At 37.8% G+C, this 16,963-nt stretch overlaps 1 long non-coding RNA gene across 1 annotated transcript; it reads left to right on the top strand.

The window, feature by feature from the left end:
- Positions 1-631: 631 nt before the first annotated feature.
- LOC139145739 (uncharacterized) lies at positions 632-2,082 on the top strand. The gene is made up of 2 exons (XR_011555002.1): positions 632-1,006; positions 1,544-2,082. It is a non-coding gene; the product is annotated as an uncharacterized lncRNA (long non-coding RNA).
- Positions 2,083-16,963: the final 14,881 nt, after the last annotated feature.

Below are 16,963 nucleotides of genomic sequence, written 5' to 3'. Positions count from 1 at the left end.
AGGTCGGGTTGGGTTATCGGAACAGCACAATATTTTTTGTTTGACCTAAGAATACTTCGTATTTGCAACAGTACAAGAAGTACTTGCTATGATTTCCTGATACGAACGAAATGTAGTATTCCACATTATATCTGATGCCGTCACAAAGATTTCTGTAAACCATGTAAATAATTTTATCTAAGAGAATCGGCAAGTTTAATTCGAGGGTACAACGAGCTAAAGTAGTCCTCGCGTAGAGAAAATAATGTTTCTTAGAGCTTGCACGAATTTCGCTTGTTTCACATTGTACTACACATGATGAAAACGAAAACAAAATACTGTAGCAGTAGCCTGTACAATATATGCTTCCACTCCCACTTGCACTAGGTGCAAACCCCCTGTTAGGTACGGCAACAAGTCAGGAATGTTGAAGAAAATTTCATTCAAAGTAAGATAAGAAGTGAAAACATTAATGAGGAAAACTGTAAATCTTACTTACCAGTATGAATACGCTGCCATAGCGAAGCTTGTGGTGCGGACAAGTGAAAGTTAACCGATATTTTGAATTTACGTTGGTAAAACCGTCATCCAATCACAAGCTTCCCCTTGTGGGTCATGACCATTGACCCCAGTCAATGTGGGTCATGTATGATAACAGCGTTTCGAATTCCTAGCTGACACTGCTCCGAAAACACAGCTTTTTCATGGACTTAACATAGAGATTTTGGATATTGGTGTAATTTTTCATGAAGTTGATGAACTGGAGCATCGATCGACCCCAATTACCAAGTTGTGTTTGAGATAAAAGAGGGCGAAACCGTCTGTTGAGATTTACTCGGTGTCCGTGCATGGCTGCCGCTGTTGCTCACCTTTTGATTTTTATTGTGGTATCAGTGACGGCTAGCGGTTAGCCTGCATTGACTCTGGAGCCTGTGGTCTACACCGTGTGTACTCCTTCGGAAGCTTCTGCTGTATACGGTAAACTTGCCGAATCAGGTCCACAGTTACAATAGATCAGCAATCAACGGTAAATATACCTCTTTACAGTGATCCCATGATAAATTTGTGGAACCAGCGCTTCATTCTTAACTTTCCTGGGAGCACTATGCAAGGCCTGCGTGGCAGGGCTGTGTGTGTGTGTTACCGGCGTTGATGCCACATAACCTGATAACGCCGGTACCCTGCGACGCAGAGCCCGCTGCCCGGACTTGTATTTCATGTTTGCATGCACGGCAGTTGTATTTCTTTTGGTGTTAAACTTCGCCATTGTACCGTCGACTGTTTGTCCCTCCCTGCCTGTCGTTGTTGATCATTTCGAATATATTGCCATGGGGCTGTGTATCGCTTATAATTATAAATATGATGCTGCATGGAGGTAGAAACTTCTTCCGCCATCGCCTACGGTGAACGTACGTTGATGCTCCGATGGACGACTGTACTCTAGTCTGTAGAGGTACGTCAAAGGTGATCGTTAAAAACCTAAGCTTCCGCAATGACCCTCGGGGGCTAGGCTTCCATAATGGCGTAGGTTTCTAAAACTATATTTAATTTCCCTTCCCCTCAGTCATTTGCTACACGCCAACGACGCCAAAGGAGTCTCGCCATAAAGAGGTTGGGAGGATCCGGACTAATGGAAGGAAACCAATTGAAGAGGAATTTTAGTCAGACGTACGACACCAGGATGATAAAATTTGCCTAAATAAATTTGCTTCATGTGCATTATAACGTTTGTCTAGTCAAGCTTATAGGCTGATTTTCAGGTTGTTTTGATTTTGTTCTTGTTTTGGGGAAAACTATTTCCTCCAAAAACCTAGTTTGAGGGTTTCTTTCGGCTTTATTCTTATTTTTTTATCATCATATTTTTTGCACGGTGCAATGAAAGCATTTGTTCTTAGGTTAATATAAAAGACACATGTCAGCAGCATATCACTCATAGTTAGTTACTCAACAGGACTGTCCATGCAGCTCTATAAAGTACTACAAAAACAAGACAGAGAAACATTTATTTACTGCAAGAGTATTTATTTGAAAATTATAATACTTATATTGTTATACATGTTCATGGTGTTGTGAAATATAATAAAGATACTGCAATATGACTTAGTAGTGTCTTTTTAGTGTCTTTTTTAATTCAGATCCTCAGTCATAAAAAGCAATACAGAATTACTGGAATAACAATACTGACTAAATTCAAGGTATCTCTTGTAGAAATACCCAAACTGCAGACCTTTAAGATGCATCACCAAATTGACTAATCACAGGGCCAGGTTACTTATCCATGTGACCCCATACATATATCATCTCAAAAACAAAAAAACTTATTATAAATGCTGGGCAACCCTAACATCAAAATTCTTTGACTCTCTAGAACACAATTTGTTATTGTACTCTACAATATCTGATACATGCAACATTTATTTTAAAATGGGATCAAAATCCTAAATATTTATAATGGTGTATTTCCCCTCTTATCACTTAACATCGAACTCAGTTTAAGTTTGAACCCATCTAAAGTGCGGTACGTACCCACTGACTTGATTCAATTCGTATACTGCCACTTGACGTAGCCGGCCCTGCGTACAACCACGGACCGTGGTACAACGCTGTATGTTCCTGGCGTTACACGGATGGGAGGCCGTATAGCGCCGGGAACACACACCATTGTACGCAGGGCTACCACTTGACGCAGCTGAACACTGGGATGAAATTGTGGACAATTGAAGGCTGTATTTTTTTCACTAAAAGAATTCCTTCGCGGGCTGTTCTACAAGTCGCCATGCATAAGATCGTTATATTCTTGGTATGTATACAAAGCTAAAACGTCGGAATTTCCCGAAATAGAAGTAGGCCGCGATGCATGTAAGGAAATGTCGAGTGTCCCCCGATGTCCCCCATGGCGCAACGGCCATAAAATGCTGGCCTTTGTGTCCACAAATTGTTCATCGACAGTTTTGTTCACGTGGGATGAAAAAATCGGCCAAAAAAGACACTGTACGATGGATTTGAATATAGCTGAATGAAATCATGGATATTCTGACAGAAACAACATGGCGGAAACCCTGAGAGGACCGCTGAAAGTATTGCATAAAATCTACCGGAAATCCGAACTTTCCACCCTCGCTGGTAGCCATGACGTTAACTGAAAGTCCAAACTGTTTCTGCTTCCAAGCTTGACCCGAATATGTCTCTCCATCGCCTTTACACAAGAGCCGAAAGCACCCGGTGCGGGACGCGTGTCCTGAGAAAAATCCATTTTCGTGTTGAACGGGTCGCTTATGCAAATATGAATCTGCGCATGCGCAGTGCTCCAAAATACATCTGAGAACACGAACTGATGACAGTCGTTTCAGCATGCCACTCATGCACAACAAGCTTGACACCGCTCTATAGCTATAGCACATCATCAAAGTTTTCTTTCAGCCATTTGTGTACACTTTGATTTGGGAAATACAACTCGGACAAAACTCACTGGCATATTTTTTGAGTGTCGGATCTATATCTCGAGGAAAGTCCCCAACATCAACCGGACTGACTCTGGGCGTTTTATTATAGTAGAACATTGTATTTCTTCAGCAAAGTAAAGAATATTTTGAAGGCAGAGAAATATCACCGTCCCCTCCATGCTAACCCGTTGCCGTGTATGATGCCGTCCGGGAAATTAAGTGCAAAATACAGTGAATTATTTCAAAAACACTGGGTGTGTTATTTAATCGCACAAAATGTACCGTGTTGATTGAATAGCACTTGCATGTGCAAAATCAACACTTTTCTTCAAGTCTATTTTGTAGCTCAGAGAAGTGAGAGAGTTTCATTTAGCTGAGACAATAGAGCAAGCGGGATTAAAGTTTCATGCAGGAGTGTTTAGCATTTTCTGGTTGACAATATTCAGTGTCACTTGTATTGTGTCAAACTCGTTGATAGAGTAGCTAGACTGCACTGGCAATGCTACAGACTGCATGCTGAAGGAACTGTTGTCGTGATTGCTGACATCGAGAGGAGAAGAAAAGTGTTTTTTTTTTGTAAAAAGAATTTACTTGTTTCTTCATAAGTTCCCAATTTAAACTGGTGATGTGCATGTAGTGCAGTGTTATGCTTGTTGTGAGTGACATGTTGAAACGACTGCAGTGATCGTGACGAGACAGTGTATGGAAACGTTTGCCGCGCGCTGTAATCTAACACCAACCAAAGACGGAGACTCAATTTGTTGCAAAGGTTTACTTTTCTAATGATAAGCAACATCACAGTCGCTTGGTGGGCTATTCAGCTCTGGGACTATTCGCCCCATAGACGAGTGTACAGAAGCGGGTTGTTTCTCGCTTCTGTACACTCGTCTATGGGGCGAATAGTCCCAGAGCTGAATAATTCAGCCCATGGGCGACTGTGGCAACATGTAGACTTGTCGAGCTCTGCAAGGCAAACCGGACACTCGATCAAATTCTACTGTAAACTTGCTGCGAATCCGTAGCCTCTGCCACTCGGGTAGCTTGGTCATTGGAGTCTCCCAGCAGAACACGTCAAGGAGTGGCAGGGCTCGTTTTCGCACAGGGAACTTAGTAATCTTGTTGTTGTTGTTGTTGTTGTTGTTATTGTTGTTGTTGTTGTTGATGGTGGTGATGATGATGATGATGACGATAATAAAAAAAATATTAAAAAACAATGTCTCATTCCTTGCTGTTGTTTGTCGATGTTGTAGATAATTGTAAAAGAAAACTGTAATCGTGATCAAAAGACGACGTAGGTCGCCCAACGTCACTCCCGTCCTATTATACAACCAAGGGTGGAATCGAGATGCCCTGATCAAGGCTCATCAGCCACCTTCAAGGCCCAGAAAAAACAACCCATTCACGAGCGATCGATTGAAATGTGCTATCATAGGCACTGAAATTTATCTCACTGACCTAATTTGGCTTCACTTGAACTACCGACCTGCAAACGAGTGGAAAAACGGCGATTTCCAAGTCGTACCCGGTCAAAATCGATCACATTTGAACTTCCCGGTCGATGGTGACGGCGCTTTCGTCACTGGGCATTTAAATTGACCAATTGGGGGCCCTGTAAAGGCTGCTTCGGCCAGCTCTCATTACCAATACATGAGGAGGCTTGTCCCAACGCAAAATTTCACTACAGTTTAAACTTCGCGGTCTCAACTTCATTCAATTTCTATTCTTGTAGAATAATACTTATATATAGATACCAATGACAAATCAACCCGTCATTTACTGTAAACTATCACCTGGAATACTCATTCACAACGACAATGTACACTCGCTCAAGTACGAGCCCTGATGTTGATTACGCTTGCATCCTTGTAACGGGGGCAAGTCAAATACACGGAAGTGTACGCTCTAACTATCGACAGTATATCCTGACGTAAAATGGCAGATTTCCTGACAAAGAGTTGGAAAGTCTCCGTTTATCTGCATGACTATGAAGGTTTTTCTACGTTTTTTCGCGTACTTTTGAACGTTACACGTACGCGTACGAGCAGGGAGCATTGAAACATAAACAATCGGCTGGCCGAAGCAGCCTTTACAGGGCCCCCAATTGGTCAATTTAAATGCCCAGTGACGAAAGCGCCGTCACCATCGACCGGGAAGTTCAAATGTGATCGATTTTGACCGGGTACGACTTGGAAATCGCCGTTTTTTCCACTCGTTTGCAGGTCGGTAGTTCAAGTGAAGCCCAAATTAGGTCAGTGAGATAAATTTCAGTGCCTATGATAGCACATTTCAATCGATCGCTCGTGAATGGGTGTTTTTCTGGGCCTTGAAGGTGGCTGATGAGCCTTGATCAGGGGCATCTCGATTCCACCCTTGGTTGTATAATAGGACGGGAGTGACGTTGGGCGACCTACGTCGTTTTTTGATCACGATTACAGTTTTCTTTTACAATTATCTACAACATCGACAAACAACAGCAAGGAATGAGACATTGTTTTTTAATATTTTTTATTATCGTCAACATCATCATCACCACCATCATCAACAACAACAACAACAACAACAACAACAAGATTACTAAGTTCCCTGTGGTTTTCGCAGCAAACTGTAAACACGACATATATACTTTTACAGACGCAGTGCGGTTTCAGAAAAAAGATAGCACGAAACTTGCTCTGGCGGACATAATTTCTGACCTAATGGATCAAATAGAAAAGGGCCAGACAACTATTGGTATTTTTGTTGACCTAAAAAAGGCATTTGACACAACAGATCACACTATCCTTCTTTAGAAGCTCCATTTTTATGGTATAAGAGGTCAACCATTACAATGGTTTCATAACTATTTTGATTCTCGTAAACAAGCTGTTGTTATTGATGGTAAAACTTCACAGCCATAACAAATTAAATGTGGATGGCCTCAAGGTTCAATTCTCAGTCCTACTCTATTTCTCATCTATATCAATGACATTGCTAACTCAACTGACTACTTTAATTTTCGATTATTCGCTGATGACACAAATGTATTTAAATCGTTCAATTCCATCACCATCAACCTCGATAATGTCAATACTGAATTTAATAAAATCACTATTTGGTGTAACGCTAATAAACTCACTATTAACGTCAACAAAACTAATTTCATGATTATTAAAACACCTCAAAAGAAAATTGACTTAGAAGGCAATATATTGTTATCAAATCATATGATCAAGAAAGTCACATCGGCAAGTTATCTTCAAGTTGGTATTTCCATTGACCCATAATAATTGGAATTCACACCAGAAAAATGTTATTTTAAAAATCCTTTCTCGTATCAGATTGGAATTCACACCAGAAAAATGTTATTTTAAAAAGTCCTTTCTCGTATCAGATATTTTGTACCAAAGTCAATTCTTATCATGATCTATAACACCTTCATCTTACCACATCTAACATATTGCCTAGAAATCTGGGGAAACACTTACACTACATTATTAAATCCCATTCTCCTCCTACAGAAAAAAGCTGTTTGTCTTATTACATTTTCTGATTTCACAGCACACTCCGAACCTTTATTTCGTCCAACTTAATATATTACCTCTTCCGAAACTCAGTAAATATTCTTCTTGTCTACTTATCTTTAATTCATTAAATAATAATTTCCCGACTAATATTTCAAACTATTTTGAAATCCCTACCCATACTTATTCTACACGATCATCTGATAGTGGCAGTCTCCGAATACCGAATGCCAGACTTACTATTACTCAACACAACATTGTCTTTGCTGCAGTCAAACACTGGAATTCACTGCCGTATCATCTTAAACAAATAAAATCCAGACGTAAATTTCAAAGAGATTTAAAATCATATTTATCAAGCTTGTGTTAACTTTTCTGTGTACTCCTTATAGTTTTTTTTTCTCCTCAACACTGTATGACTATTTTGTAAATTTTATTACTGTTATAATTTTGGGCTGTGGACTCGATTAGTCCATTGGGACTACTTCCACGGTCCAAACCAGATATATTTCAGTATTTTTTGAATTGTAAGTTTGTAATACTTTGGTTTATGTTCAACATTGTATTTATAGCTGGTTGAATAAAAGATTCATTCATTGTATATAGGAACATTAAATTGATCTCATCAAGATTTGCAAGAGGAATTTAAAGGGACAAAATTGGACATTTCTCATGAACTTGTTTGATACAAGACACTATTTCTATTGTTTGACATGTTGAAAGATATTGAATGAATGGGTGACCACACATATAGTCCATCCCGGTTTTAGACACTATGAATAAAACTATCGCAAGAAAGAATAAATGGTCTCTATCAGTAATTCATCTCTTCACGCTGTGAGCATTGGCAAGTGAAAAACACAAGCAATGACCTGTCATGCATGGATTTACATGGCTCTAGATTGAGAATGAAGAGCGGCAGTTTTGGGATTCCATATTACCAATGCTGTTTGCCGTAGTTACATTTTGACAGTCAACTTTGCATGCAGAACTTGACGACCAATCCTGTGCTTCACTATACTGTTCTTTGCTGCAAAGGAACACATTTTTAGTAATGGAAGCTGCAACAGTAAGAGGAGCCAACAGCCAACAACAGCAGTGAGACTGTGACCGTTGCCTAAGGTTGGCATTGTTTTCTTCTCATTTGTTCCTTTATATACGGTAGACTTGCTCATGCCCAGAGTAAATGAAAGAATCTATTGGAGACTGATGCGTACATTGTAGCGTGAACGCCTGTACCGATGTTGAGTACCATACATCCGAAAAACTGAATGGTTGAGAGACAATGTATACCGATAGTCGGTCAGTGTCACCTCCATTGTCTGGTAAGCATGGTTGACTGGAAGTCACTGCATGCATGGGTACAAAGCCTGCATGGGTACGGAAGAGTGCATGCTGGTCTCTTTTACCTCTATGGTCAGATAAATACATTCGTGGCCATTGACGGTTGTAATGATATCAAATATGCCTTGTAGTTGGAAAGGCATTGTTAGGTGCCTGATCAACTTGCCCAGTACTCTGGTCATGACTGCGTGAACACACCGTATGGTACTGTTTCAATTTGGTGATATTACTTCAACACCAAGATTTGGAACGGCAGGAAAATGTCCAAATATCTTAAAAGACAACAAAGATTTAAGTATCGGTATATCAAGATTTGCTCACCATGAAATACAAAGAAAATGTATTACTCTGTACCTGTTTCCTGTCACCATAACGATCTTACATAGTTTTAGTTTTATCATTATAGAACCATTGGGTTTATGGTTTTATTTCTGTTTCACAGTCTGTGTCATTCGATAGTTAAAATTACAAGTAAATGCCGTTTTAATTTCAGTATTTTACAGTAATTTGTTTATGCATGTGTTTCTTGTTATCCATTGTGCTGAAATTTGTATGAAGGTTACAGGCCGCATGATAATGTGAAGTACTTTGCATAGTAATACATAGGTGATGGGGTTCAACCATGGTGGTTAATTCGAATTGCATGGATGCCTAGACGAACATTGCCATAAAGAGCAAGAAGGCAGTTTTGTATATCCTTGAAGCCATCTATGGTCACTATTTGGGTTGCGTACTTGACTTGGGATTTTTGCCATTTAAAATTTATAGAAAATGACTGACTTTGTCCGTTAAACTGGTCAAAAGTTATGGTTGTCATATTAAATGTCTTTTTTGAAAAAGTCGTAAGCATGGAAAATGATTAAAAATACCTTTCAAAAAATGAGGTACAAAGTTAGAGTAGATAGTTTGTAGAAAGCAGCATATAACTTGAAAAGCTGTCTGTGTTTTTGTGTGGCACTGTGCAAAGATGAACAGATCACTTTCATGGCAATGGCTCTGTCTCTGGCAATGTTGCTTACAGCTATAACTTTCACTACCTTAAAAAAGTTTTGCTATGAGAGTGATATACATCTAATATGGTATAATTTAGCAATGTTTAAAAAACGGATATGTATAAATTCAAGTGGTCCTGTAAATCTTTGCACCAGAAAAAAGAAAAGCAACCTAGTGGTCAATACAGTACTGCTGTGATATTGACATACATGTACTGACACAAGGCATTTGTTATGGACTGATTGTGTATCAACAGATATCAAATGAGCAATTGGACAAGTGTTTTCAATAAAGAAACATTTTTTTTCTCACACACAAAAATTGCCCTAAAACTATACATACTGTAACACCATTTGTACAATGATTTTAACAAATCTTGCCAGGGTCAAGCAAATTTCAAAGACATTTTATGGGCAGATTTGGATGAGATTATTTTTTTGACTAAAACGGCAAAAATTGCTCAAGAATACAATATACAAATTGCACCATTCTTTGAATAAATCTGACTTTCTTCCCCCATGGGAACCTACATACTAACTTTTATAGCAGTCCAACATACAGTCTTACAGGAAAACAATTTTTGACCGAAAATGGCAAAAATTGACCCCAAAATACAAATATCAAATTTTCACATCATTGTTTATAGTTCTTTTTGATGTCACCTCTAGTAAACTGAATAACCAAATTTCAAATCAATTGGCCAAGTCATTTCAGAAAAAAAGATCAAAATTTGCTCACATCTTCCTCAGGTAACCTCTTGGAACCTGCATACCAAATTTCGAAGAAATCAGATTAGGTAGACCAAAACAGCAAAAATTGTCCTAAAATACAAATTTTGTATTAAAGCCACAATAGCTGCGAATGTTTAATAAATCGATCTCAAATATCCTGAGTTTTCCAAGAGTGTTCTTTAAAGCCTATATTAAATACTGATAAAGTGTGTAACATTTTCAACAACTACTCATGTGACAGAGAAAATAAAGATTATGACAACAAAATGTCGGCCATCGTGTAGGGTGTATTCAAGTAAATGGCATCATGCTTGTTTCTTAGATGATCACTGTGTGTTTGTGCATAAAATACTGCAGTTTTTGTACTTTTCAGTGAGCTATTTTAGGAGGGCAGCATCCATTTATTATTTAACCTATTAGAATGTGTAGGCATGGTTCAAATAAGCGAGGGGTGATACTGTTATACAAGTCATTCAGTTAGCACATTTCACAACCAACTTTGGTTTTAAAATATAATCTTGAAAATAATTTAAAAAATTCACAGCTATTGGGGCTTTATCTGACCCAGTATATCCCTGAGAACCTGCGTACCAATTTTCAAGGCAATCGGACAATCTGTTGCAGATAAAAAGGCTTCTTTATTTAGGTTCATTCTTAATTTGGCCCTTTTTATGTACCACACCTTCATATTAACACATTAAAAGAGATGGTACCTAAAAGAGAATTGGAACAAATTCCGTTCCTTACTTAACTAATATCACATAGTTACCTCAATCAGTCACTTAAGGAATTGCACAGAAAACATATCATACATTGTATGTTGATAGAAGTACTACCGTAGTATCAATAAGATGAGCTATTCAAGTCCTGTAAAGGTATTGATGGAAAGTCTTGTGCTGATATGTACTACCAAGAAAGGATGCTATATGTAAAGCTGAACAACATGGTAAAGAGTCCTGAGTGATCTTTTCAAAGAAATGTAGTCTGGTAACAGATTCCCTCAACAGATGTGAGGCATGCGCTGCATTGTATAACTGCCTGAAATCAGCTTGGTACAGGAAACATCACAGCCATGAGTCAGATGTGTTTGATGAATCATGTAGTGTTCGATAGACATACATGAACAGAGAACAGCATCTGCTGAAGCTGAAGAAAAAAAAATAAGATCATTGAAAATGAGAGGGAAAGGAGATATTATGCTACTTGGTGTGACACAATGAAAGCAAAAACAAAACTATCACACCAAGATCATGATGACATGACTCAAATTTTCAACAAAAAATGGAAGGCACTTTTTGTTCAAGTGAACAGGAAATGGAGCTGCTTTGGCAATCACAGCAAGAACATGTAATGAATAACAGAAATAGTTTGCACCAAAGTAAGTTTCATTTACTTAATACCGTTACCTAAAATGAATGTCAAATATACCCATTTCCCATAAATATTTTATGATTTTGAAGGGAACAAAATTTATCAGAGGTTAATGACTTCCTTGACATATAATTTATTTAATCAGTAACCAAGAGGTTATACTGTATCAAGAATAGCATAGGCTAAACAATGGGTAGGTTATATATTTAAACAAGTCATTGACAATGACATAGTCCCCACTTGTAAAAGGAGTATTAGTCTTGATGGGGCAGGGAAATGTGGTCATTAAAAAGTATCGCTGGAGTGTATAAGTTCACATCTATGGGCACATAGGTTTATGTCATTTTTCCCAATTTATAACAAGAGGCATGTCTAAGTTATGTTCTAAATCGGAAAAAAAAGATCAGACCTCTAGCTGTGTTGGCCAGCCAAGAAATACATATGTGCATAATAAATGAGGTACGAGATGTGAAATCTTAAGGTCTAATATCCTATCAAAATTGAAGCGTATAGAACTTGTGGTTACTGAGTTATGCATATATATGTATAATCAAGGTCTAAGGTCATCAAGGACATTTCAAAAAAAAATTGTATTGCTAAGTTATCCCTATATACCAAAATTAGACCTCTAGGTCTATTGGCTCGCTCAAATTAGATATGCACATAATTGATGAGGTACAGTATGTGGCGTCATAAGCTGTCCCATCATACCATACATGAAGGGTGTAGCACTTGTGGTTACTGAGTTATGGACAAATATGTATATTTGAGGTCAAAGGTCATTGAGGTCACGTGACATTTTGTCAAACAAAATTGTATTGCTAAGTTATCCCTATATACCAAAAATCAGACCTCTAGCTCGATTAGCTTGCTCAGAATTAGATATGTCGCATATTAATGATGTACAATATGTGGCGTCATAAGCTGTCCCATCATACCATATATGAAGGGTGTAGCACTTGTGGTTACCGAGTTATGGACAAATATGTATATTTGAGGTCAAAGGTCACCAAGGTCACGTGACATTTTGTCAAAATATCTGAGATATCTGCGTTAACGGATGGACTCACGGATAGACTCACGGACGGACATGACCCAATCTATAAGCCCCCTGGACTTCATCCGTGGGGACTAAAAACTGTGTCACTGCATCCTTTTTGCAATATGAATACGATGAGAAACTAAATTTTTATTTTTCTTGGCCTTATACATGGGAGTCTATGGACTGCCTTATACATGGGAGTCTATGGACTGCCTTATACATGGGAGTCTATGGAGACTGCCTTATACATGGGAGTCTATGGAGGTGAAAACTAAAAAATCCTCTAACACAGCCAAATTTGATCGCATTCTGAAACAAATCGACGTGCATCTGTATGGGGTAGGGTACTATCCTTGTGCAAAGTTTGAAAGAAATTGACCTGGGCATGTCTGAGATATCTGCATGAACGGACGCACGCACGGACGCACGCACGCACGCACGGACATGACCAAACCTATAAGTCCCCCCGGACGGTGTCCGTGGGGACTAACAAGTACTTAAGCAAAAAAAAACCATACTCACTTGAGTTAACGAACTGCCAGAAATGTATGGTAGAAATGTATGTGACGAATTCCATTATGTATACATCGATCACAGTCGCTTTGCAACATAAGAGTCCTGTTAATGTATGAACAAAAATGTAAACAATAGTTTGTTTTCTTGTACAGAATTATGGAACTTTGTTTAAGACTGTGGCACAGGCCAAAGGAAGGCTACAAAGAATTCAGAAAAAGTGGAGTTCTGAAACTTCCATCATAGAGATTACTCAAGTATCAGATAAACAAAGTCCCTGCAAAACCTTGCCTTAATCCAGATGTTCTGTGATGGATGCGAGAAGCTGTCGTGAAGTTGGTTACTGGGTTGGTTTTATGTTTTGACTAAATTAAAAAATACCGTCAAGGACACTATGTGCTCACATTCGGTTTGAATTGGTCCATTCAAAAAAATATTTAAACCAGAAAAACAAGAGTGACAAAAGCAAATAAGGTACTGGAGGTCATCTTTAGGAACATGCATGTCAACTTCTATAGCAATGGACAAGCAGATCCTAAATACATTAGCAAATATGTCAACAACAAAAAATAGACAGAGAAGGCTTGATAAAAAGAAAAGGTGGGAGTGGGGGAAAAAATGTACAAGGGATCTGGTAAAAAAAGTAGTGCTACCTCATCAATCTTCCAGACCCTACCCCCCTTCAGAATATCAAATGTTCCATCCCTTGTATTACATAAGGCAAGATGGCAGGAAATGTATTGACAACCTTGGGGATTTTTTAATTAATGCTATGAGTGCTATCATTAGTATGTAAACAGCACTTAAGTTAGTTACAGATAGTAAAATGCCCTCCACTGTAGGAGTGATTACGACATCTGGAATTACCCTGGATCCAAATTTCTCATCAGTTCTTGAGTGTCTTACATAGAAAAGTTGCAAAAATTGGTCCGCAAAGAAAAAATTCACCTCAGCTTTGTTTTCTGGATCAAATTTTCCTACAAATTGATACCATATATATGACAAAATTATGTTCACAGCCTTTAAAACTGTCTCACAACATATCCTGGGTTGGTGTAGGTCATTTAAGGTCACAAACTGAGATAATTACCTAAAATATACAAATTTGGGGCTTTCCCAACACTTTGAGCAGAAATTTATCTAATAACATCTCTTGGGACTTTTATACCAAATTACAAAGCTATCAGACAATAATTTGAGAACACGTTTTCTTGACCAAAAATGACAAAATTGTCTTAAATATACAAATTTGTATATTTCACGACGATTTCCACATATCCAACTATTGTCATCTCTGGACATCTGTGTACCAAATATAAAAGCTGTCTGTCCAGGGGCTTTAAAAAGAGAATACTTTGTAAGATTTTTTGACCAAAAATGACAAAAATTGCCCCAAAATAGCAATTTTTCCAATTTTTTCATAATTTCAACAAATTAGAAGAGTAACAACCTCACAAACATCCAACCAAAATTTGAGAGCAGTTGGGCTGACGATTTCAGAGAATAATAATTTTTACTTAAAAGAAAATTCACCAAAAAATTCAGCAAAAATACAAAATTCAAGATATCTTCATGATATTCATAAAACTGTATAAGGTTCACCTAAGGTACTTGCACACAATTTTCAAAGCAATCAAAACAACGGTTCTTGAGTTATTAATTTTTGACCATTTTCACATTTTGTAAGCTCATTTGCATTATTTTGGCAATGCAGACTTCATTTGAACAAAATCCCATCTATAGCCCAGGATTCATCCACACACCAGATACCAAGCTGAAACGTGCTCAGGTACTGTACATACGTACATACATACATAAATACAGACACCACCGACTTCAGCTTAAACTATAACCTCACATTGGTATACCAAATGTGAGCTAAAAACAGGTAATCACAATTTGCAACATTTCCATTGAGATCATAACCTCAAATAAACTTCAGAAATTTGTTAACTGCTGTATCAGTTTCACCAATGATAACGTTGTGAGGGGCTGTCAATAATAAAAGCTGACTCACAAGAAATGTAATTCCTTCGTTTCACTTGAAACGTACCCCAAACGAAAACAAACCCAAACGAAAGTTCTTATGCAAAATCAATTTCATATTATGATGCCATTTCTGACAAACCCACACGCACCTGTCTGATCCACACACCCATGAAAAAATACCAGAAGAGCACATGAATTAATAAACCTCAACTTTACACATTTCACTTTTTAAGACACAGAACATTTTACGCTCAAAATGTTGGTTGTACTGCATGTGTCACTGCACTGTGCAGCTCTATACAGAAAAGTGTATCAATTTCAATTCAAAAATAAAATTGCAACAGTGTTTCTTTTATAATTCATGTTAGAACTCTTCATTTTTTTACTCCACAATGCAGTAAATTCAGCTCAACATTTTTCCCACAAGCACAAGTGGTCATGATTAAAAAAAAATAGACGAAAATCCTTGTGCAATTTTGACACACAAAAACTGAAATGAAATTTTACCACCCCCCCCCCCCCCCCCCACCTGAACAAAAGAATTACATTTGTTGTGTGTCAGCTTTTATCATCGACGGCCCCTAAACAAGTGACCTGGCAACACGTACAGCTATACTACGATAGTGTCACAGGCACTGTACATGAGAGACCCAACTTCACCATGATTTGATAGTCAAAATTAAGTTGGATGTTCCAACTGGAGCAATTACCTACATGGTAATTACTCTTTACAATGACTGCTGTGTTCACTGTACGACGTACCACGAGCATGCATCGAAGTGATGACGTTCATTGACAGAGTGAATTTTCCTTCGTTTATAAACACTGGTAATTAGAGAGACCTGCAACCAAAGAATGGAGACACTTGTGACATAGTTGCCCTTGTTGAACTTGGGGAGTACCATGATATTATGAATCAACTCTAAAATAGTGAGTAATGTCACATTTAACCCTTTGAACCCGGTTCAGACATAAATGTCCGATGGTGTCATAGAGTACCAGGGTGTCAGGGTGCAAAGGGTTAATCAAACTTGGTCAGAAATTAAAAGTAACAAGTCATTGTTGATGACACAGTCCCCACATGTTGATGGGCACTATTGATTACAAGTCCTTAGAGAGGATATAGCTCTGTTCATTAATTGGGGCTAAGATTAAGAATGAGTTACATGGTGGTGAAAACGTAAAACCAATGTGGGCTGCCATTTTAGTAACTGATTTGGTAACTAATTGACATGATTTTGCCAAACAATGCATACTATCATAACACTGACTGATTATCACATGTACCACCACATTTCATAAGCAATACTGCCAAGTGTCAATGAATTGTATAACAACACTGTGAGATCGGTATATGTGTACAAAGTTTCATGTAACTGGATGAAGTGTTTCTGGACATATCACTCCAATTAGAAAGTTCATTACAAATATAAATTTAATATTGATTAACATGATACTGCATTGTGTCTTTATTCAATGCTAAAGCAATGTGAGCTCAACATCTGTACCAAGTTTTATGAAATTTGATGAACCATTTCTTGCCACATCAGCTTAATTACAAAAATTCAATAAATATGCAAATCAGCCGTTAATTGACATGATACTACTATACCAATACATGCCATTACATCACCAAAAGATCAACATCTGTGCCACGTTTCATAAAATTTCATGCAATATTTCTAGACATTACACTAATTACAAAAGTCTATCAAATATGCAAATTAGCAATTAATTGACATGATACAGCTTTATGTCTGCAAACAGCATTACAGTACTGAGTGATAAACATCAATACTGTGTTTCATCAAATTTCATGCAGTGGTTCTGGAGATAACCCACTAATTAGGAAAGTTCATTAAATATGACATTGCTAAGTTTCTTTGTAAACTTATGTGAAACTATGTGCTAAAGATCTATACAAAGTTTCATCAAATTTGCTGTATTTCTAGAGATATAAGCCTAATTACAAACACAGGGCCAATGTCCCTGAAGCTACTACAGACATTGATACAAAATTAAATATTTCCTGAATCATGCATTATCTCACTAAAGTCA

Source organism: Ptychodera flava, chromosome 12, assembly GCF_041260155.1.
Source record: "Ptychodera flava strain L36383 chromosome 12, AS_Pfla_20210202, whole genome shotgun sequence".
Lineage (NCBI taxonomy): Eukaryota > Metazoa > Hemichordata > Enteropneusta > Ptychoderidae > Ptychodera > Ptychodera flava.
This window is presented reverse-complemented; position numbering and strand designations above follow the sequence as displayed.